Here is a 21,956-nt window from a genome sequence, read left to right on the forward strand (position 1 = left end):
AGACCGTATGACTCTTATCGGGAGTTAAAGGTATGTTATCACACTTTTGACAGTGTTTATTTCAGGAACAAAATAAAGAAAAATATTGGTTTTCTATTACTGGGGTCTTTAAGGGGATTTCCTTTCTGCCTATGTGGAGTTAAAGAGAAATAAGTAAAATAGTTAAATAATATAATGGGGATATGTTATCCTCAGTCTGTAATGTAATTTAATCTACGTTTGTCATAATAAACCAGTTTCAGTTTTAGTGAAGTTTCAGTAGATCCTAAGGAGGCGGGATAGGCTGCTATTGGCCAATCCCAGGTCAGGGGGCGGGGCTTGCCTGAAAACGGGTGGGACTAGTAAAGTCTCTTACACCACATGCAGAGCAGCCATATACCAAATATGGGCAGCTTCAGGAAGCGCTATAAACAGGGCCATGCGGTGCTGTGAACGTGACAAAAGCACATGCTAGTGTAGGCCTATGCACACATCAGCATAATACTGATAACATTAATTACTCTGATTAGCTCTGTCTACACTGGCACCTGTGGCACCTCGTCTATGGGTGGAATGGAGGTTCATTTTTTGTAGCCTTCTTGACATTAATAGAAGAAAGTTGCTGAACAAAAGCTTCATTTATTTTTACCATTTAAGCTCTTCAGGTCCAACTGAAAAAGTATTGTACATTGTAAAAGCATATTGTAAAAACCTAAAATAATTATACACTGTTTGAAAAAGAGGGGTTAATTAGTTAAAGCCTTACAGCTGATAAGTAGCAATGAATGAAAATAGCAAATGCTGCTGCACCCAGCCTTAGTGCTGGAGAAACTTTACTTAAAACTGACCCTCAGACACAATATTGGAAAACTTGTCTTACTGTAAATAAACAGAAGCTTTTTACTTACCCAAATAAACTGTTTTTAGAAAATAAATCTGTGTAGATTAACATCCAGCACTCATTTGACTTTGAAAGTTTTTCCTTTTTTTTTTAGAATTACAAGTTAACTTAGTGTTTACTTAGGCACTTCCCCCAACTTCCCCATTAGAGGGGAAACATGGCGACACCCTTGCTCACTTCAATGTAGGCATCCTAACTAGTGTCGCTTAATGCGCCTTATAATCCAGTGCACCTTATGTATGAAAAAAAAAAAACATAAAATAGACATTCATGGTGTTCATCAAATATTAATTTGATATCACCCAGTCTGTTAGTTTGCTGTGTGAAAGGATAAAAAAAACGCATGATAAATATATGAGAAATAAAATGTAAAAAAAAAAAACTATTTTAAACCCAAATATCTATACTTCTACCTACAGAGTATTTTTTTCTTCAGCTGCTTTTTCTTCAGCCTTTAACTAAATCCTTGTATGCTAAAAAAGAAATCACCCACTCTTTTTTTTTTAAACAAAATATAATATATTTTTTACAATACAATACAATACAATACACATTTTCAGTTTTCAGCTTTTAGTTTTTGGCAGTTTACTGTACACTGGGTTATGTACCATTTTCGGTTATAAATAAACAAATAAAGAGAAAAAAAATGGGGATGTTTTAAAACTTTTGACCAGTAGTGTGTTCGTAATTTTTATCTTTTTCGTCTACTTTTTTGCTGTCATTGGGGTCTCATGAGTTTGAGAAACAACAGCGCCCTTGGTGGAGAACCATAAGCTTGCAAGTGCTGTTCCAGCTTGGTGTGCAATAAGTCCATATTTATTTATTAAAAAGAACTTAAATTATCTTTAACGTTTTTAAAAGTGTATATAAAAAGGTCACTGTTACACTGTTCAGTGTAAATTAGACTTTTTATCACTAAATATTCTTTCAGCTTCTTTCCTTCAAGGAAATGTTAAAGGTAAGAAAAAAAGAATTAATTCAATTCATGCTAACTTAGTTAGCAAAACAGTTTAGCTAAGCTAGCACTGTTGTGTGATTATCTGAGTGTGTTTGTAATACTAATGCTAATGCTTTTAATATTAGTATAATTTAGTTTAATAGTGTAATTTATCACAGTGAATGACTACAGCTTAATTTTCATTGCTGAAAAATGAAAACATTCCTAAATACTCTATAATACAGTATTTATTTTAGCTACTTAGCTTAGTTAGCTAAGCTAGCTTAACATAGGCAACCCTTCTAGCAGAGAACATTGAATAAACGTTTTTTTTTTTTTTTTTTTGGTTGCATTAAAAGGTTAATAATTTAAAAACAATCTTAGAACAACCTTTATTTAATATTGCCTAATATTAATTTTGAAATTAAATAACATTTAATCAATGTTCTTTTTAAGGTTTTCAATTGTTGGAGCTCTGTATTTACACTAACGCACTACATTAATATATGCACTACGTTCTTATAACAACATTGTTTCAATGCAATAATGTTGATTAAACATGTTGTTTGTTTCTGTTGATTGTTTTAACATACCACAGTGGACCAAAATATACATAACATTTTTTGGAAGAAAATAATATAACTCTTTCAATATTTAGCTGGCTGCATGTTCACAATAACAACATTTCTCGCAAGATTAATTTTATATTATTTCTATATTGTTTCTATATTATATCCTATAATGATGTGAAAACAACCTTAGACCAACCTTTATTTAACATTGCCTAATATTCATCGGTTAATGTTAAAATTCTGACATTAAATCAACGCTCATTTAAAGGTTTTGAATGGTTGGGGCTCAGTATCTACACTAACACAACACTGCATTATTATTTAAATGTCCATCTCTACACTGCAAGACTAACACAGCTCAGGCTATAAGAACCGAATACAAACAATATATAAGTTAATTTTGTTTATATAAAGTTAATTACAAACTATACATAGATAAAACCATAACGTTGTATAAATGTTGAATCAACGTAAAATCATTGTGCATGAATAATTTCATTCTGATGTTGAAGGTGAACATTTTTTCAATGCAATAGTGATGTGAAAATGAATGTTGATTAAATGTCCTTTTGCTATCTGGGTAATCTAAAACTAGCATGCTAATCTATGCTGTTTGTTTCTGTTGATTGTTTTAACATATCATGATAAATGGATCAAAAGCAAAAATCTAAATATTTGGAAGAAAATGGTTTAATATTTTTTTACATTAAATATTTTTACATTGCTAAATATATTTGGCTTTTTATAATTAATGTAAAATATACATTTCTATTCTTTTTTCTCCAGTAATACTATACATAATTTTAGTAGACAGTCTTTAAGAAGACAAACAATCCAAAATAAACTGAAGGAATCAGTTTACATTACTTTACAACAATAAGATTTTGGATTACCTTACCATTTTTCAAAATCTATTCACTAATCTGTAATGGGAATTTCTTTACAATAAACCTCCCAACACTGTTTTTGCCTTTAAAAATAGGCCTGAGTTGAGTGCATCCTCTGTGATCGATTGGTGCATGTTGGGTAATGAACAGCAGATGGCACAACAGATTCTGTATATGAACCCCAGAGCTCAATAATGAATGGCCTGTCATTTGACCTCCGTCCCACCATCACAGGTCATGGACCACATCCCAGATGCAACCGAGGAGTTGGAGGAGATATTATTCCATACAGGCCTTAATTCTTTGTAAAATACGTTTATAAAGCTGATTCACATTTCTCAGTTTCTCAGAGTGCTCTCAGATTAATTTACAGTAGAGCTGCTGGAAACCAAGGTTTGCCACAGCTACAACACCAATATATCCATTTTATTTATTATCCAAATGACACACAGCTGATGGCATGTTTTTTTCTTGAAGGTGAAGGTGTGGAATATGGAGCTACACTAACATGTACAGCTCTGAAAAAAAATTAAAAGACAACTTTAGTTTCTGAATCAGTTTCTCTAATTTTTCTATTTATAGGTATATAAATATTTATGTTTGAGTAAAATGAACATTGTTGTTTTATTCTATAAACTATAGACAACATTTCTCCCAAATTTCAAATAAAAATATTGTCATTAAAGCATGTATTTGAAGAAAATGAGAAATGGCTGATATAACAATAATAACCTCAAATAATGCAAAAAAAAAAGTTCATATTCATAAAGAGTTCAGAAATCAATATTTGGTGGAATAACCCTGGTTTTAATCACAGTTTTTTCATGGATCTTGGCATCATGTTCTCCTCCACCAGTCTTACACACTGCTTTTGGATAACTTTATGCTGCTTTACTCCTGGCGAAAAAATTTAAGCAGTTCAGCTTGTTGGTTTGATGGCTTGTGATCATCCATCTTCCTCTTAGTTTTATTCCAGAGTTTTTCAATTTGGTAAAAGCAAAGAATTGTTTTTCCAGAGCTATATTTTCTCCTTTAAGGGTTAAATAAACCCTCTGGTTTAAGCTGACTCCACCCTCAGCACAAATTTGAGGTGAGATTGTGGCGCTATTTAACGACCATATTTGACCATTTTTTATTATGAAGTTTAGATTAGATTGATGAGTTGGCTGTAATTCTAACTGTTATTCAGAGCTGGATTACTTGCTGATACTTGATGACAGGTTAGTGTACTGGTTAGATAGGGTTTTGTTTGATGTAAAGGGCGCTTTATGTCTGTACATTACTCTGGTCAGAATATTGGCATGTAGCTGCTGGCTCAGTGTGGGTCTTGGGTGGGTTCTGAGTGATATTGAATTATTGTAAACGTGTTTAAAATTCAAATCACAGTGATTGAAACATTTTTTTCTCATAGTGCATATTACATTAATATTATTAAATTATTTTCCATCCCAACCTAAACCTATTACACATTTTTAAATGACTCCTGACCATGAAATGTTAATAGTATTCAAACGTATTATTTCTGTTCTCTTGTACTAAGAAATGTGCTATTTTGTATGTGTAATTTCACAGCTCTTGAGTGGCCCTACTGTCTAACTGTTACTTATAAAATGTGAGGAGATTGAAAGGTCACTCTCCATTATCTAAAGCCTGGTTGTAAGTTGATTGCTAGGCAGTTGCTGTGGTGTACTTGATGGTTGCTATGGTGTCTCAGTTGGTTGTTAAATGTTGCTGTGGTCCTCCATGTGGTTGATCAGGTGTTACAGGAAAAGTATTACCAACATTTTTCCATCTCATTTCTACTTACTGGAAATCAGACCCAGCAATCTGGAGTCAGTATCAGTATCAGTGTCAGTATCAGGAAAACTGTGAAAATTCAGCTGACAAATAAGCGATAAAACAGAAGGAAATAAATATGATAACAATGGCTTGCATCGCTTTATGCACATTTATAACAGTATTATTAAAATGCAGCCATCACGGTCTCACAGTATATTGCTGGTTTTACCTCATATTTCTGGCATTTGCTGGTTCCCTCTTTTTATCGAGCGAAACGGGCCACTTCTGGGTCCTTGTATCAATAAAGCCTGTGCGTGTTAGCACCACATGCAACCCACTTCGCCTTTAAAAACATATTGATTTCCTGGGTTTGCAGCAAGCTTAATGCGATCGATAGTCATGCCCTTTCAAGATCAGCACCAGGATAAGCGTACCATCCTCTCGTCTCACACACACAAACACACACACACAAACACACACACACACATTCGCCCTCTGTCTGTCTGTCTGACTCTCCCACCCTCCCACCATGCCTTTCTCAGACATACATTCCTTTTTACACAATTACAGCACATTGGATATACCATTACAATGTCTACATTTCTTGATGAATGGACCAATAATATTCTCTAAAATTACATAAAATAAACCCTTTTTAAATTGACTTCCACTGAAAGTTAAGAATCTCTCTCTGCATCTCGCTCACTTTATCTAAAGGTCCTCTTTTGTAGATACAAGTAGCACAATTTCACTGAATATGCATAGGCTACGGCGTAGGTTCGATGCAGAAGTATAAATTGCAATGCTCTTTGCCACCTTACACACTACCAACAGTCTTTTTTCATGCCTGTGCCATTAAAATAACATCCTAGGAGTTTAGGGAATATCTACGTTTGGTGTGGTGGTCTGGAAGTGAGGTGTATTCAGGTAAATTTCTGGTGTGTTGCTATTTTGATAGCAGAAAACACAGGAGCTCCACTGACTGATTAAAACCCTGACAACAGTCAGCTGTAACCTATCTATACCTACACAAGCAGGGGCACAAGCTTGGCACTAGTAGACCCCTGCTTCTTACACACACACACACGCTCACACACATGGATAGCTGCAGCACGCAAATACAGTCTTTGTATCAACAATAAACCATTGCTAAATTCAAAAAATTAAGATAGCAACTCGCCAAAGTCAGAGTGTACCTGTCCCTTTATGGGAATTACAACTGGCACACTAATTGGTTGATTTCATCTTACGGCCAAAAGACACCCATGGTATTTTTTGCGTCCTCACCATACTAAAGACACACCAGCACACACTAAATCAAGCTGCATGATGCGCAATTGATTGGTGCCCTATAGATTGAAAAAATAGGGCCACGAGTTCATGGATTCTTGCTGTTCCTGCCAAATTCCGTTGCTGTTGAATTACAGGGGTTGGACAATGAAACTGAAACACCTGGTTTTAGACCACAATAATTTATTGTCCACACGGACAGTTCTGGTAGAAACAGGGGAGTTGAGGTGCACATTGAATTCTGCTGTGATTTGAGCAGCCGTGGTTTTAATTTTTTTGGATACAATCCGGGTTAGCACCGAACATCCCTTTCAGACAACAGCGTCCACAGTTAATCCTGTTGGATGTGGTTGGTCCTTCTTGGTGGTATGCTGACATTACCCTGGATACAGTGGCTCTTGATGCATCACAAAGACTTGCTGTCTCGGTCACAGATGCGCCAGCAAGAAGTGCATTGAAAATTTGTCCTCTTTTGAACTCTGGTATGTCACCCATAATGTTGTGTGCATTATAATATTTAGAGCAGAACTGTGCTCTTACCCTGCTAATTGAACCTTCACACTCTGTTCTTACTGGTGCAATGTGCAATTAATGAAGATTGGCCACCAGGCTGCTCTAATTTAGCCATGAAACCTCCCACACTAAAAGGACAGGTGTTTCAGTTTCACTGTCCAACCCCTGTACCTGTAAAGTTTTTCAATGTTTAGCAGTTAAGTGTTGGTGAGCCTGTGTCCACTGCAACTTCAGCTTTCTGTCCTAGACTGACTAAAGTACTAATGTGTAATCCAGCATGGTCACCTGCGACATCCTATTGCAGCCTGTCCACTTTACGACCTTAAGATTGGATGTGTTCTGCATTCTGAGATGCTGCAAAGCTTTTCTGTTCACTGCAGTTGTGCACAGTGCACAGTGTGTGTCTCTCTCTCTCTCTTTCTTTCTCTTTCTTTCTCTCTCTCTCTCTTTTTCACCCACGTCCCCAGGTAATGGTTGTCCTTGGGCTGGAGAGCAGTTTGTCTGCATTATGATGGAAGTGAGCCTAATGGGATTGTTCTTGCACGTCGAGTAATATGGTTATGTATGTAGAGGCCAGTCTGTTGCTTTCGCGCAAGGTGAAAGAGATTGTAGCACATCTCTTCTGACCTCTTTTTTCCCCCTTAATCCCTTTTGTTTGTAACCCCTTTCTCCACATATACACCGCCACTGCCTCCTAATGCAGATCAATACCTGTTTGTATTTCCAGTGCGCCGGAGCATCTGCATCTTCGCTGGCGTGGGTAGCGGAGATAATGCGGCTGGGCCGTGTCCTTGCCAGTTTGTTTAAGTGCAGTCAAGGAGAGACTGAAATGGCCAAATTGATTTTGAGGTTTGAGTGCAAGGTTGCTCTTTTGGTGCGCGCTCCTCCGCTTAGATGTAATTGTTTTCATCGCATAAATAAATGCATTAAACCTGCGGAACATTATATCGGAGTAAATGTGGAAATAACTGTACACTCTGCACCTGAATCTTCACAGGTGTCTGCTGTCTGATCTTTCAATTACATTGGGCGCTATCTTATACCCTGTGCCAACCTCATCATGATGCTCATTGCTACCTTACACCTCAAGAATAGCCTATTTATATGGTTGCATTTTGACAGCTGTGTGCAGACCACAGTAAATCCAAAGTAGATCACATGTTGAAATTGAGTTGAAATTTAAACATGAAACAGAAAGAGAACCAGTCATTTGGTAATAAAGCAAATGCTAAGGCTAAATGCTAAGTTATCTCAGCTAACGTTACTATACTAGCCCTGTTCAGCTCATGTCTTTTAGTGTGGGCCGGCCACTGCCGCAGAAAAAAATAAAATAAAAATGATCTAAAGTGGAAACTAGTTGAAATCTGTGAATTGTGCAAAATCACAATCTAATCTGTCAGACTTTAGACTTAAAATAAAAAAATCATAGTTTTCTAGTGTATGGTTTGTAAAAAAAAAACTCTTTCCTGCAATCAACAAATATGTGCAAATTATTATAATCAATTATTACAAAGCAGTAAAAGAACATAAAAAATATGGTAACACACATCACAATATGCAGATCTGCCAATCAATAGTACCGGACTCTTACTGATGTCCAATCATTTGCATCTCATCGATGTTAGAGGCACACTGCTGCTGCAGCTCAGCCAATCAGCTCTTTCTCCCTTCTGCCCTGCCTCTAAACCCATACATCACCCAATGCCCCTCCCAATGGCAGTTAACAGGGCTATTGAATCCTAAGAACAGTTTTTGAACATCTTTGTCTTCACATAAAAAGTTCAGGTTCCCTTGAATTAACCATAATGATCCAGATCTGATAAGTATTCTTTTATCTAAAGGTGATGGATTCCTTTAGTTTTAAGTTGTTTTTAAGGTTATTTATTTACTCTGTAGTCTGTTGCATTTTTTACCCAGCAACATTCCTCAGTTGTTGGACATCGGAATAGTATTCCTACAATCAGCTGCAGGTAAAGTTCCGTGTAAAAATGAAGATATCAGGACTAAGGCCAACTCGTCTTGCATCATCCAGGTTTCGAAAGTATCAGTGACACTAACGGCAGAAATCAGGAATTCAGATGAAATCTGCTGGAGGCAGTATATCCTAGACATGCTCGTTTCTTGTCAGCAGGTGTCTAGGAATCATTCCAGTGTTGATGTCGCTTCACATTTTATGCATCTTCATGTTTGAGCATCTTTATTTGGATGGCAGGCGAGACACCCTGCCAGTGCCTTGGCAAGAAATTATATGTCTACCAATTATAAATGGTTTATATATAGTTGTAATAGCAATGTAATAGCATTCGCATTACCTGCTAACCCTGCTAAGCACTAGCTGTTTTGCCGTTTAGAGGCGAGCTTGTTGGACTATAGCCTGCTGCTAACCACGGCTAGCACTGCTGCAGCAGCATTAGCATTACCCTCTAACTGTGCTAAGCGCTAGCCCTTTCACCGTTGAGAGGTGAATGTAACATACTGTAGACTGCATCTTTATAAATAATGCGCCTTATAATCCGGTGTATGAAAATATACCAGAAAATAGACGGTTATTGATATTGTACCTTATAATCTGGTGTGCCTTATAAAATATATATGTTTAAATTTGTGGTTGTGAGTTGACAAAATGTGAAAAAGTTCAATGGATAATAATGAACTTATACCTCAAACTTATACCTTATAAACTCAAAATGCCAAAATAATATAAATATGTACTCATGTAAAAATATGCATGTATAGATATACTTTATCATCTTTATCGTCTGGAATTAAACAGGACTTACTGTTGGCATCCCAGCTTAATCCCTACAGCCCGCGATAGCCGATTAAAACAGCAGAAATTAAGGAGGGGTGGCAATGAAAAGTGGGAGGGTGTAGTGCCCCCCTCTCTCCAGTACACTCCTCCTCTTTTCCTCCCACCAGGATATTTCTTCTGAAGCCACCACCACTTTTCTCTCTCTTTCTCTCTCTCTCTCTCTCTCTCTCTCTTTTTCTTCCTCTCCTGTCCGGCTCTCACATTAACAAATCTCCCTTGCCCCCCTTTCTCTCTCTCTCGCTCTCTCTCTCTTTCTCTCTCTCTCGTTTTCTTCTTTCTCCACTCTATCCCACACTAGGGAAGTCTGCTTCTCATTCAGCAGCTCGCTCTCGTCACTCTCTCACTCTCTCTCTCTCTCTCTCTCTCTCTCCCTCTCTTTCTTTCATTTTTTGTTCACTGTAAATTTCCTCTCCCCCCTGCCTTTCCACCCCTTATCCATGAAGGAAGGAAGGAAGGAAGGAGAGAAGCCGAACGGAGAAGTGTCTGGCAATAGAAGAGGGGACGATGGAGAGGGAGAAAAAGAGAGAGAAAGAGAGGCAAAGAGAGAGACAGAGGGAAAGCCAGAGAAGGAGCACAGGAAGAGGACTGTCATTGGTGGGCGAGCGAGGTAAAGAAGAATGAAATGAAAAAGAGAAAGAGAGAGAGAGAGAGAGAGAAAGAAGAAGAGGGAAGAGGAAGGACGTGGGACGATGGATGGTTTGGCTGCAATCTTTCGGGGACAGAAAACTACAGCTGATCTCCGGCGCTTGATGGTATTTATCCTGTTTATTTGCCTTCGTTTTTCCGCCCTTTCTGTACTCCCACTCTCCATTTCCCTCTGCTTGTACCCCCTCATCGCTGTTCTCCTTCATCCCCACGTTTTCCCCCTTTCCCTCCATCAGAGCATGGTGCACGCTTTTTCCCCAGTGGCTTGAAAAAGAGGCCATCCGTGTGGGTACATCGAGTCATTTTCCCCCATTTTATCTCGCCTTGATTCTTTCTTTCCTCCTTTTTTTCTCACTTTTGCCCATTTCCCCCTTAAGCTTAAACGAGAAAAGAGGCAACCTCTGTTTTTCCTTTTTCTTCTCCATGGCACTGGCAAACGATAACTTCGACAGCTTCAGCAGCATCTTTTCTTTTTTAAAGACATTAGCATTAAAAGACCGTAAAACTAAGAAATCTGGAATGGATGCATAGAAGGGGGTTCACTTTCAGAGATGTTCATAGGAGTTTACTTTTAGAGTCGATTGACAAGTAAAGTGCTTTTTATGGCTCCAGGTATTTGAAGTTGCAAACTAATGTAAACCAATGTAATGTGTGCTTTTCTTCTCTGCACGTTTGCTGTACCCTTGGTCTTTTTCCGGGTCACCTCATTGTGTCCCCTGTTGGCGCCACATGCCTCCCATCATTCTCTTATCATTCTCTATGTTTCCTTGACTGGAGTCCCTTAGTGCTGTTAGTCGATCAAGGGAATCACGCTATGAAAACCTTTTTCTTTTTACCACCCTCCATCCATCTCTTTATCCCGTCATCTTTTTTTTTCGTCCACCTCCCCATGCCTGCACACTTCCAGCAACATACCCATTGTTCGATCTCTCTGTTTGTTCTCCCAGAAGAGATATATATATACATATATAACGTTCAGCCCCAGATTGCTCAGATTGCTGTCACCAATGTCGAATCGAATGTTTATCTGCCTTGCTCTCATATATTTTTCTGCGCAAATTCTTTCGGCCACATGATTAGTACGAAACCTTTGCATGCGCATATATATATATATAGGCAGGAATATTATCTTGAATTGTCACAATCTGAGATTAATGTTGAGCCATGACAAGAGCACAGATTTTGCACATTTGCCCGGCACGGCTTTAACATTGGATTAGACTCGCTGTTTGGGTACACAGCTTAACACATTCGATTTGCTGCATTCGCCTTGAACACTGTTGTTGCGGGATTTTTAAGATGATTCAAGAGGAAACGAGACAGTCAGGCATGTTTTTTTTTTTGTTGTTCTTTTAATGACTACGCCATGCGTCGTACGACATGTCCATGTCCTGTCTGTATTATGAAACCTAATCAAAGCAACTTCTCAACCGTCAGCTTGAGCAACTTGGGTCGTCTTTTGTCTGGATAAGGGTTCTCACTTGATCCAGGCAAAAGCAGGAATCTGTCCAAAGTCCCATTGGATGTTTTTTCTTTTCTACGATGATCGTAGAATTGGGTCAGAATTGTGAAGATTCACGATTTCTATCACCCTCATCTCTCGATTCTCTCTTGAGCATTCTGCAGCATTAATATGAGCGTTCCCTGACGAACGTGGCATGTTGTAAAGGCTCTGAGCAAACCAAGAGGCAGCGCGAGCGAGGGGTGCTTTCAAACTCGCTCACTTTATATATATATATAAAAAAAAACATTACTCAGCAATGCCTATCAATTATGTAGAGCATGGTAAAGTCTGTTGGTCGCGCGCGAAAGAAAAAAAAAAGAGGCTGAAAGAAAAGAAGAAGGCAGAGGGGGAGAGAAAGGATGTTTGTGTTCAAGGCTATGGAAGTCATCATGGAAGGCCAATGTCATGTGACCACGCTTGATGCACTCACGCTCTCATGGTCCGTGTTAAGCAAATCCCACAGGAATGGATGTTCCAGTTGCGTCAGTGGCTCTGTGCCTTCAAATGGGCTGCTTTAAAGATCTTAACTCGCTCACTAGAGAGCTATGTAGCACTGTGTCTGCTTTGAACTAGCGCTGCATTGCTTTACAATACAACTTGACATGATTTTGAACGGTCTACTGTTATACTACTATTATATTAATATTTTAGCAGTCTATACTACAAAGCAATGTATTAAAATAAACTGTTAATTGTATAAGAGTCTGTAAGTACTTAGTAGTGTTTGTTTTATAGACTATAGTAATCACATAATTAGCAAATCTCTGAATATTATATGTATATCACAACTGTAAAATTTGGGAAATTTACATTAGTTCGTTACCTCAGATGTTCTAATGTTCGTTTTTTGCCAAAAATATGTTGCTAGAAATTACACAGAGAATTTATGAACAACACAACCACTCTCGCTGATGTTTGCTAGATGTTAGCTACACTAGCTAGGTAAGCTAGGTAAATATTTAGCAAGTCTTAGTTGGATGTTAGCTATTATCGCTTTTGTTAGCTAGATGTTCATTTAAAGATTAGCGAGTCTTAGTTAGATGTTAGCTACTCTTGCTGGTGTTAGCTAGATGTTAGTTCAAAGTTTAGCAAGTCTTAGTTAGATGTTAGCTACTCTTGCTGGTGTTAGCTAGATGTTAGTTCAAAGTTTAGCAAGTCTTAGTTAGATGTTAGCTACTCTAGCTGGTGTTATCTAGATGTTAGTTTAAAGATTAGCTAATTTTATTTAGGTGTTAGCTACTCTAGATGTTTAGCAAGTTTAGCAAGTCTAGATGTCTACTAATCTAGCTGATGTTTATTAAAAATTAACACTTCTAGTTGTTGTTAGCTAGATGTTAACTATGGAGGCAAATCTTAGATGTTAAATTCTTAGATGTTAGGGACTCTAGCTGGTGTTAGCTAGATGTTAGTTTAAAGTTTAGTGAGTGTTAGTTGAGTGTTAGCTACTCTAGCTGGTGTTAGCTAGATGTTAGTTTAAAGATTAGCAAGTCTTTTTTGGATGTTAGCTACTGCTCGCTGGTGTTAGCTAGATGTTAGTTTAAAGTTTAGTGAGTGTTAGTTGAGTGTTAGCTACTCTAGCTGGTGTTAGCTAGATGTTAGTTTAAAGATTAGCAAGTCTTTTTTGGATGTTAGCTACTGCTCGCTGGTGTTAGCTAGATGTTAGTTTAAAGATTAAAAAGTCTTATTTGAGTGTTAGCTACTCTTGCTAGTTCTAGCTAGATGCTAGTTTAAAGATTAAAAAGTCTTATTTGAGTGTTAGCTACTCTTGCTAGTTCTAGCTAGATGCTAGTTTAAAGATTAAAAAGTCTTATTTGAGTGTTAGCTACTCTTGCTAGTTCTAGCTAGATGCTAGTTTAAAGATTAAAAAGTCTTATTTGAGTGTTAGCTACTATTGCTGGTGTTAGCTAAATGTTGGTTCAAAGTTTAGCGAGTCTTAGATGGATGTTAAAAGATCTATCTGATTCTAGCTAGATATTAACTAATCTGGCTAGTATTAGCAAGATGTTTGTTGAAAGTTTAGCAACTTTGTCTTAGTTAGATGTTAGCTACTCTAGCTGGTGTTAGCAAGAGATTTGTTCAAAGTTTAGCAAGTTTTATCTATATGTTAACTAATCTATATGATGTTAGCTAGATGTCAACTAATCTAGCTGATGTTTGTGAAATGTTAACATTTATAGCTGTTGTTAGCTAGATGTTAACTACGGTGGCAAGTCTTAGCTAGATTCTCTAGCTAAAGTTAGCAAGATCTTAACTACACCAGCTGATATTACCTAGATGTTAATTGCACTAGCTTGTGTTGGCTAGATGTTGACTACTCCAGCTGATGTGAGCTTGATGTTAACGAGTTTAAGATAGATATTAACTAGTCTAGCTGATGTTAGTGAGATGTAAACTAATGCAGCTGATGTTTACTAACTACTTGTTAGCTAGTCAGCTAGCTATAAGTTATGTAAGTTAGATTTTAAGTAGTCTAGTTGGTTAGCTAGAGGTTATGTACTCTAATTGATTTTAGCTTCTCTACATGTTCTTTAGATGTTAAACCAGACTGTTAGATATTATTCACATTAGATAAAAGTAAACCAGAATATGCTTTATATTTTAAACTTAGATGACAGTTTTGCACATCTTGGCTGGATTTTCTCAGTCAGCTTTATGAGATAGAGTCACCTGGAATTCAGGCTTTCAGTTAACAGCTGTGCTGAACTCATCAAGAGTTAATTACTTAAAATTCTTGCCTCTTAGTGTGTTTGAGAGCATCAGTTCTAAAGTTGTGAAGACTTAGAGTTGGTATACAGTAAATAGCTCTTTTTGAGTAACGTTGAATAACGCAGAAAATGAGAAATGGCTGAAATAACAAAAAAGGATCAGTTTTCAGACGTCAAATAATGCAAAGAAAACAAGTTCCCATTTAAAAAGTTTTAAGAGATCAGAAATCAGTATTTGGTGCAATAACCCTGGTTTTTAATCAGGGTTAATCAGTTTTTATGCATCTTGGCATCATGTTCTCCTCCACGAGTCTTACACACTGCTTTTGGATAACATTCCTGGTGCATTAATTTAAGCAGTTCAGTTTGGTGGTTTGATGATTGTGATCATCCTTCTTCCTCTTGATTATATTCCAGAGGATTTTAATTTGGTTAAGTCAAATAAACTCATCATTTTTTAGTTGATTCTTATTTTTTTTTCATCATTTTGATTCTTTTGAACAATATTATTCTAACCTAAAAAGGTTCCAATTTCAGCCTAAGACCTTTTTCTTGTGTTTTTTCTTTCTTTCTTCTCTGCAGTCCATCGATTATCCATTCATGAACTCTATCTATTAGAAGCGACTCCCTTCTTCTTTCACTCACTGGCCACTTTATGAGCTCGGCTGACCTTATGGATCCACTATTTAGGTGTACAGTTACACATTGTAGCCATCTGTTGTCAGACGCCCACTACCCCATTCATCACTGGCCAGTTTCTGACCACAGGGCCTCTGTACAGCAGATTTATTTGGTTGGTGGACTGTTCTTATACATGGTAGCAGAGCATCAGAGTTGTTGAGGTTTCTACATGTCTCACCGTCACTTCTGGCATGAATTTACCAAGAAAATACCCAATCAGGAGGAATGCTGTGGTCAGAGATTGACCACTGAGGAAGGACTGATGGATGGCTAATAATAATAATAATAATGATAATAATTCATAAGACTGTAAAACAAAGGCCTTAATTATTAAACACCACTGTAAAAAGAGGTATACATCACACAGATATGAAAAAATATTACAAAAATGTTATGTCATAAAGATAGTTTCAGTCAGATTCAAGAAACAGCACATTTTAAATATAAAAAATAAAAAATCATTGAAAAGTTACTTTATTTAAGTAATTATGTTAAAAATGTGAAACTCACACATTATATAGATGTATAACACACAGAGTGATCTACTTTAAGCTTTTATTTCTTTTGTTGTTGATGATTATGACTTTTAGCCAATGAAAACCCAGTGTCTCAGAAATTCATTAATTCATAAAGCACAATAAACTAAACTAGTATTGTATTATATTATAAAACTTTCCATGATTGTTTAGGCTTTTGCGAGTCATTAAGCAAATGTTTATTGGTATTTTTCAAAACACAATACGTGGCTCCAAGTGGTCCTGCGGGCTATGCGCTGCCACTATGATCAGGATATTGCCGGTTCGAATCCTGTTCATGTTCTTTTCTATCAGCTGCCAGAGCCCTGAGAGAGCACAATGGGTCTTGCTCTCTCTGGGTGGGTACAGTAGATGGTGCTCTTTCACTTCATCTTTTCAAGGGTGATGTTGATCAGCACAAGGCTGCGTCTGTGAGCTGATGTATTGGAACTGAGTCGCTGCGCTTTTCTCCAACTGCGCTGTGATGCTACTCGGCAATGCTGCTGAAAAGAGTCGGAGTCTGACTTCACATGTATCGGAGGAGGCATGTGCTCGTCTTCACCCTCCTGGTGTGTTGGGGCATTATCTAGTGATAGGGGGAGTCCTAATAAGTGGGCTGGGTAATTGGCCATGTAAAATTGGAGAAAATGGGAAAAACTGAAATAAAATAATTTTAAATACTGTATTTTACGTGTGTTTGGGGTCTATAACACATGATTAGAAATTTGAAAAATTAAGACATTGAGAAAATATTGATTTGATGACCATTTCTGGATGTGAAATGTACTGTACCTGTAATAGTGGAATAAGCCACTAAATAAAAAATCAGACCTGCTGAGCAGATTAAACTCAGATATTACTCAACTTCACCCAATTCATTTCCTTGTCTTACAATTAAACACTAATAACCCAATTACTCAATTATTAATCACCTCCCCACTATTAGAGGGCACCTAAAGGGCTCGTTTATATGAATGGAGACGGAAAGCCCAGTAGAAGAATGACTGAGTGAGGAAGGCTAATTGTTTCTGGCTTACTGCATAAAGGTTTGCTTTATCCTTTGAAAGTTTGGAGAAATTAACATTAGGGTTCAAATGATGGTTTTGTGCAGCCTCTGAATGTTTCAAATGCATTCGCCTATTATTAAAACCACTTTCAGGTGATGTGAATCACATTAATTATCTAATAAAAATAGCATCTGTCAAGGGGAGGGATCTACACTTCAGCTGCAAGTGAGAAATAAGAAAATGAAGAGCTATTCCTTCAGTGATGCAAACCTTTGATGATCTTCTTAAAATCTCAGACTGTCACTATGGATTTGACGTGGTCATTGTTTGTCTGTGTCCAGTCAATATGATGGGCAGATAGAAGCTAGCTGAAGAGGTAGATCTATTAGGAAGTGATAGGGATAGCTTATAGCCTAAAACCTGCTTCCCAGCTTTTTCCCAGCCACCAAATGTTTACTTCTAGGTTCCTATTTTAGTAATCTATAGCGCACCGATCAATTACGTATCGCGCAAAAAAATTTCTTGTGCATCTCGAATTCTCTCAGTTAATCATAGGTGGATTTTGGGCTTAATGTGAAATAAACCATCAGTTTATTCTATCAGTTGTCACCTGTCATTCCGTTTAAGGTGAGCTGTTATTTTATTCTTTATTCTGTTTATTGGTGATGGAAAAGCTGGGTTTCTATCCATATGTGTGTATAAAGTGTGGAGGTGTGCATGCGTGGCATGGCTGTTGTCAGGGTTTTAATCAGTCAGTGGAGCACCTGTACACACCAGAAATATACCTGAACTCACTCTCACTTCCAGACCACCCACCAGACACCCATCAGTGTGCTTGGAAGATGGTAGCTTGTGTGTTCCTTTTTTTTTTTTTACAAGTACAACATTAGTACAAAGACATTTGTTTGTTTTTTTTTTAAATAAAATGCTGGAAATCAAATTCAGCTTTTTAACCTTTTTTGTGATAAAAAATAACATTTATCTGAAAAAAACCTGACAGAATAATCGATTATCAAAATAATCGTTAGTTGCAGCCCTTCTTGTTATGCTGAGAAAAAAGAGTGCAACCAAGCCAAGTGGTTGGTTAAATTAATTTAGGATCCTAATTTATTGGATTAGATATCGAGATATCTAACAGCCTTATCACACAACACTTTTTGGGGGATTTCGTCCATATTGTTCGTCCCTAATTTGGATCCCTAATGGCTGCTATTCTTTCTGGGGTCCAACAGACATGATTTCCTAATATACAGAACAAATAACATTCACTATAATATTATTATTATTATTATTATTATTATTATTAATAATAATAATGATTTTATGATGATTAATGCCTGTTGATAGGAGATGTAGAGATATGAACTGCTATTGTTGTGCTGAGAAAAATGTAAAAAAAAAAAGTGCTGAAAAAAAAGAGCTTGAGTTAATTATGGATCTTAATTTATTGGATTAGATATCGAGATATCTAATTTATCACACAACACTTTTTTGGGGGGATTTTTTCCATATTGTTCGTCCCTAATTTGGTTCCCCAATGGCTGCTATTCTTTCTGGGGTCCAGCAGACATAATATACAGTACTAATATACAGAACAAATAACAGTCATGATATGATATGATATAATATGATCAATATTATTGTCATTATCATTATTATTATTGATGATGATATGATGATTGACGGCTGTTGATAGAAGATATAGAGAGATGATCTACTAGATCTACAGTAGTTGCTATGAAAGGTGCATGTAGGTTAATGTAGCCTTATGAAACGTATGTACCAGCTTTTGTAAGGAGTTTATGGAATTATTATTACATATGGATAGATTATACATATACGTACATAGGATGTGTGTATATAAGGTATTAAAATGCATTAATGTGTGTGTGTGTATGTGTGTGTATGTGTATATATAAGCCCGTGTGTGTACACTGGTAAGGTGGGGGTTAACAGTGCTATGGAATGTGTTTCGGTCAGCGTGGAGAATTCCTCAGCCCGTCATTAATAGGTCACAGCTCTGCCTCGGCAAACGCTTCGTCCGTCTCGCTCTTGCTCTCGCTCTCCTTTGTCTGCTTTCTCGCCCCTTCAGGTTTTTACCCTAAACGTCGCCCCTTCTTCCTTTCCGTCTTTTATTCTGTCCCTCCTCTTCTACTTGTGATCCCCTCTCTCTCTTTTTTTTCTCTCTCGTTCTGTCTCTCTTTCTCTCCTGCCCAGACATCTAAAGGCTTGAGGTGCTGGGGGTTGGGTGTGAAAGGGAAGAGCGAGAGTTTGTGTGTGTGTGTGTGTCTGCGTGTTATATAAATGCAGGGCCATGGACGGCTCATCCCAGCCGATCGCCGCCCCTTTATGTATGATTTATGCTGCTGTGGTGCTTTAAATTTAGGGTCGCTCTTGTCAACAGAGCCTGCCTATTTCGGTGGTTTTGATACAGTAATCCGGCTCGCCGGGGTGCCAAGGACTTTACACTGAGAGAGGCTTAAAAGTCAGCAGCCACACGTCTCCGCTAGCCTGCATATGAAAGATTATTTCAGCAGCCAGGCTCACTTTCCTGCTGAATCTAGGAAATTCCCCAACTTAGGCCATTCACACATGAGACTGACCGATAAGCCCAATATCCGACTGTGTAACGCTATAGGGAGCTTTCGCGTCTACTTAAGGTGCTATCACACCGACCTTGTTCGGTCTAGACTTTCTAACTTTGTAGTTTGATCCAAACCCAAGTAGCAGTGTGGCAGTGTGCTGGAAAATGAAATCCACCCCTTTATAAAATATGTCAGCAGAGGGAAGCATGAAGTGCTGTAAGATTATCCAGGAAAACACTGCACTGACGGTCTGGACTAGAGCTCAGATTCTCTGCCTGAACCCGAACCCGACCCGAGGCCAAGATTTCCCACCACTTCGGACTCGAGAAAATAGTATAAGATGTAGGCATCTGTTTTTATATCTATTTTTATTCTATATAAAATAAAACACCTTTCTTAAATAATAGGTCTATACTTCTTCAGTGTTGCAATGTTAATTGAAATCAGTCTGAACAGATTTCTCTCATTCAAACAGCCTGAAAACAGCCATTTTATGGGGAGGGTCGGGGTGGGCTTGGGCTCATAATGACAGTTTACAAGGCGGGATATATCGATATGAAGCAGTTTTGAAAGCTGTTCTGATTATACTTCATTTGTTTTTAACTTTTGTGGAGAGTGTAGAAATTCACAGTCCATGAGCAATTAAAACTGTTGTCAGTCTGGCATTTTTCAAACTTACATATTTGTAGAATGTGTAAAACTAACTGGATTCCCCTCTTCAGAGTACAACACTCAGCTCAGTAGTGTCGGACACTGCAGAATTAGCAAACACTGCTAGTTTAGCAGTCCTCAAGCGCCTTTAAAAAAAATAAATAAATAAGTGTTTAAAGCACCTTAATTAAAACTTTGGATACGAGGTGAAAAAAAGCCTTGCACATTTCAAGCCATGCATGGTGTACTTTTCCTGTCGTTATGATAGCAAAGACACACTAACACGCCCTAAATTAAGCTGCATGGTTCAAAGTTGATACAGGTAGTAGCCGAACTCCACCACCGTCAGTCTGTCCGTTTGATTCATCCTCTAATCTACACACAGGCTGATGGTTATTTGCAGATGGATGTTTCCTCCTGCTGCTGGTTTCAGCCCCTGAGGGTTCGATTACACATGTCAGATCCACTAGACCCGGCAGTCTGTAATCCATGTGTTGTCTGGGTTGTCACACGTTGCTGTCTCTGCTTATGAACGCACCTCGTCTTTTCCTCAGCTCTGTTTCACTCGCCTCGCTTCTGTTCATGCTATTGACCCCTGTTCATGTTCTCCACACTCGCTTTCTCCACGTCTCTGGTGGTTTCTGCTCTGATCATATTTACAACCATGAACATCAAGGTCATTAAGAAGCTTCATGTAATTCCAATCCTATACATACACCATTATATTAGGGTCTCGGCACAACATGAGGCTGCTTTACTTGACTGTGAAGTATAGATTATGTCTGTAAAGAATGAACCAGTAGTCCTTGTAGAACTGATAGAACTAAAGGTCGGAAAGCAGGTCGCAGTTCTCGCGAGCGTTGGTCGTGGCCGCCTCGGAAAACTTACAGAGTCTGGTTTGAGCTCAGAGGAGCTCCGGCACAGACAGGAGAGCACCGCTATTCCTCCTATTACACCTCAATGCAGCGCTGCAGTGATTTTCAAGCTGTAATTTTACTTCTTTAAAAAGATCAAAAATCAAGGAAATCCTACCTAGTGCTGCTTTAACACACCAGAGTGATGGTAGCTCAGCTCTGTGGTGTCAAACGCTGGTCTTGCTCTCTCCTGCCTGGAGAATCATGAGAACAGTTTGCCACACTTTATCTGAGGAGCTCCTGCTGCTGTTTCTCAATGTATGAGAGTTTTTATCCAAGTAAAATAGAAAAACAACAGCAAACAGCAATTATTCACTCAGAAAAGAGACGAATGGAATTGCGCAGTCTATCCACAGCTCAGAGAAAAGTTCCTTTCGTCCCCCAGACGAGCCCAGAATCGGGCCTGAAAACAGAATTATTCATTCAGCACTCCTTAAAAACTCCTTAAAACTGCACACTGAATTTTATTTATTCGTTAAATGTAGAAAGAAGGGAATTGTGTCTGAATAACATTGTAAATTGTTATTAAACTTGTATCTCTCTTGTGCAATAGAGTTTCTGAAAAAATATATTTTGAATATTTATATTTTGAGTATATTAGGACCATTTATAGTGTTTATGGAACTATTTTAAATATTTCCAAGTTTTGAAAAGGAAGCTGTGTTAAAGTTGTTGGCGAATCTCTTTTTAAGGTCTATTGTTTGTATTTTTTAGCTGTTTTTTTTTTTGCTAATGAACTCTGATTTCTTCATATATTTTGTATATATTTTGTGGGACAAAGTAAAACTAATAGTAATCGTAGCCTTAATTTAAAACCTTGATGTTTTATATTGAAAGTACTCCTAATAGTAGAGTAAGTCACTAACCTATATTGAAGCCCAGTCATGCAAAAAAATATATAATAAAAAAAAAAAATTAAATTAAAATATTAAAAAATACTATGATATACCATGAAACTGTTAGAATATTGAAAAATACTGTAATATTTATTTTTGGTCATACCACCCAGCACTAATATCCAGGTATATGTTTATAACTTAATAACTACTAAATATATATATATATATATATATATATAA

The sequence above is a fragment of the Astyanax mexicanus genome, chromosome 6 (genome assembly GCF_023375975.1).
Source record: "Astyanax mexicanus isolate ESR-SI-001 chromosome 6, AstMex3_surface, whole genome shotgun sequence".
NCBI classification, from domain to species: domain Eukaryota; kingdom Metazoa; phylum Chordata; class Actinopteri; order Characiformes; family Acestrorhamphidae; genus Astyanax; species Astyanax mexicanus.